Genomic DNA, 3,410 nt, shown 5'->3' with positions numbered 1-3,410 from the left:
AGAAGAAAATTTCTGAAATTTGGACAAAGATATGGACATCCAAGTACAGGAGGCACATAGAATCCTAGATAGACATGATCAAAGAAGGCCTTTGTCACTATACAGAATATTCAAACTTTCAAATGTAAAACACAAATAAAAGATGCTAAAAAGTACAAGACAGAAATGCCAGATTATCTTTAAAAGAGCTCTAGATTGACAGCAGATTTCTCATCAAAAACCCCACAGAAAAGGATAGAACAGAGAGACATAGTCCAAGTTCTTAAGAAAAACAAAGCTGTTGGGCTAGAATACTGTATCCAGTTCAGCTCTAATTTATAAAATAAGGTTAATAAAGACTTTCCAAAACAAGCAATCTTAAAAAAAAAAAACTTGTCCTCCTAAAAGTGATACTTAAGGATGTACTAAACATAGCATCATGAAAGAATGTGAGGCCAAAAATCTAGTATTAGTACAAAGTAATATTACAAAGTAGTAATACAAAACAACCAATAGAATATTTGTGGAAAAAAAAGTACAAAGTAATAGTACAAAACAAATAGTAGAATATTTGTGGGGAAAAAAAGGCAAGAACAAGTCATCACACACCAATAACAATCTTTTTTTTTTTTTTGATAGAGTTAGACAGTGAGAGAGAGAGAGACAGAGAGAAAGGTCTTCCTTCCATTGGTTCACCTCCTAAATGGCCGCTACGGCTGGTGCACTGCACTGATCCAAAGCCTGGAGCTAGGTGCTTTCTCCCAGTCTCCCATGCAGGTACAGGGCCAAAGACTTGGGCCATCCTCCACTGCCCTCCTGGGCCACAGCAGAGAACTGGACTGGAAGAGGAGTGACTGGGACAGAATCCAGCACCTCAACCAAGACTAGTACCTGGGGTGCTGATGCCACAGGCGGAGGATTAGCCTAGTGAGCTGCAGTTCCAGCTACCAATAACAATCTTGAAAGTAAGTGGAATAAACTCTCCAAATAAAAGATAGACCGGCTGAATGGATTAAAACAAAGACCAATATACATGCTGCATAAAAGAAACACTCCACACCAACAAAGCTACACAAACACTGAAAGTGATAGAATGGAGAAAATTATTCTATGCTAATGGAAATAAAAAAAATGAGCAGGAATTCCTAGCCTAATATCAGACAAAATAGACTTTTTTTTCAGAATTAAGTTTTATTTCACTTGATAGAAACTGTGGAAAACATTTACATTTTTCCATATTACAGCACAATATTTCAACAAAATATTTCTTGCCATAAATAAGATTTTGCTGACTTATATAACTGAAACAATGTATTTTGTTCTTCAAGGCAAAGCAAAATGACTGAGTAAATGATTGTTTAAAATTTTAAATCCAGAGATAAACATATGGCTTCATTATTAGCATTATTATTCTATAGTCCAGTACTAAATTATATTCATAACCAATTAGCACCCATTTATAAAGATCCATTCTTAACATTGTTTGGTCTGTTGGAATACAGCAGAAAAATTAACACACTTCAGAAACATTAAGCATCCATTTTTGCTACGTATTAAACTGTGGTAACTAGACCACAGTACATGGTTCTGATTCATGTTTATTATCCATAAACTTGTTTTCAAACACTTTTGTCAGTAATCTAGGGATTCTGACTATTTAAAATCAAATGATCATTATTTTTATGTCAGAACAGAAAATAATCATTAAAACTCATTTAACTAAATGAAAACTTAAGTTCACTGGCACAAAACATATTTTCTAATGAACTGTTCATTTCCTACAGTAGCTAGTTTGAAACAAATGTACAGAAAACAGAATCTATGCTACTAGGAGATGAAATCATCTCAGAAATTAGTTTTTAGGATTGGTCTTAATTATTTCAGAACATACTAGAATATAATCTAATTATTATTTGAATTATATACAGAAAAATAAAAACACAGAATGACTTGTTACCTGTATTGAAGATTCTAATTACTGAACAGGTCTAAGTTTAGACTAATGTATGGTTATTTGAAATATTACACAGAAAGATTTAAGTAATGGTTGTTTTCTCTTAACGTGCAAATAGATTTTCAATACCATATGTCTATGATTCAGAATGTCAAATTACAGCATTACTGACACAGGTTCTATGGCAGGAAAGCAGTATTTGGTCTGCTGTGAAGGACAATCAGGAAAGAACTTTTTTTTGTTTTGATATCCAGGGAAAAGTCTGGTCCCCAAAATAAAATGGCCATTACTTGAAGAGAGGAATATTACTCTTTACTGAGACTTAAAAGCATTATCCCTACTATTAGGAATAATGTAATGCCTTCTCCCTCTTATGTATTACTATCATTACACATGGGAGCATATATAAAAATACCAGAGATTACATAGTGACTAAGCAACTTTGGAACAAATTTATAGATTAATTCACACCATGCAAAAATCTCTTATAGTTTAACTCTTTATTCATACCTACATAAATTTTCCTTAAGCACACTGTTAAATTTCAAATAATGTAATAAAAACTATGACTGCAAACAGAAGTTTCAAGGCTGAGCACAGGAAAAGTATTACACTGTACAACAGTGATACTGGTGTACTTCTACACAGGCCTTTTAATGACACAATCAATTGGAGGTAGGATTGTATCAGTGAATTGGTTGACATCCATCATTTCCTGCTGACAGGAACTGTGTCTCATGCCTTCATAGGCCTTAAAGGTTACACTGGCCAGATTTAGCAATGTGTTTAGTTTTTCCATAGTAAGAGAACCAAACACTAATGGACCTAAGGGTTGTAATCTCCATGGCAGTGGAGAATGGAAACATCTCTATTAGCACCACTGATAGGACCCTGTGGAAATGAAGTCCAAAGTGGAAGCCAGCAACTAAGTGCAGTGACACCCACCAGTTTTTGCTGTATGGTAACAGCAGTGTATAAAAATAAAACTCCTCCCTGAGGAAATCCTTCCAAAATAATTCTATTAGAAGGAATGCCACTCATCATTCTTGATCTAACAAAAGCTTTACATTTTCTGCTGTCTGTTTAATTCCAGATTCATTCTCCTGTGAGTCTGGTGGAAGTCCAATATTATCAAACCAAGAAGGCATAGCCATGTTTATATTTAATGTAACAGGCATAATGGGTGCATATAGGCAGCTACATTTGGTATGTGAACTTGTGATACCTGCAAAGGCTTCTGCCCATCCATGTCCAGTATCTCCTAATACATGAAGGAAAATTACCACAGTGCAGCCTTCTAGGTGTGAGGCATGATGGCTAACAGTGGAGCAGACATGGTGTTACCGCACATACACAGACTAAGTCAACAGCATGTCAAAAGTGGAAGGGAGAAAGAGTGTCTGGCCACAGCCCAAGGGTCTGCCAGCAGTGAGTCCCCAGAGCCCTACTTGGAATGTGCTCAGTCATGTAGGCACTA

The 3,410-nt window shown here is 35.5% G+C and overlaps 1 pseudogene; it reads right to left on the bottom strand.

Annotated features, from left to right (window-relative positions):
• Nucleotides 1–2,573: 2,573 nt before the first annotated feature.
• On the bottom strand, nt 2,574–3,178 carry LOC133754117 (acyl-protein thioesterase 1-like; annotated as a pseudogene).
• Between the last annotated feature and the right edge of the window lie 232 nt (nt 3,179–3,410).

This window comes from Lepus europaeus, chromosome Y (genome assembly GCF_033115175.1).
Source record: "Lepus europaeus isolate LE1 chromosome Y, mLepTim1.pri, whole genome shotgun sequence".
Taxonomy (NCBI): Eukaryota; Metazoa; Chordata; class Mammalia; order Lagomorpha; family Leporidae; genus Lepus; species Lepus europaeus.
Note: the sequence above shows the minus strand (reverse complement) of the source record. Positions and strands in the feature narration are given on the sequence as shown.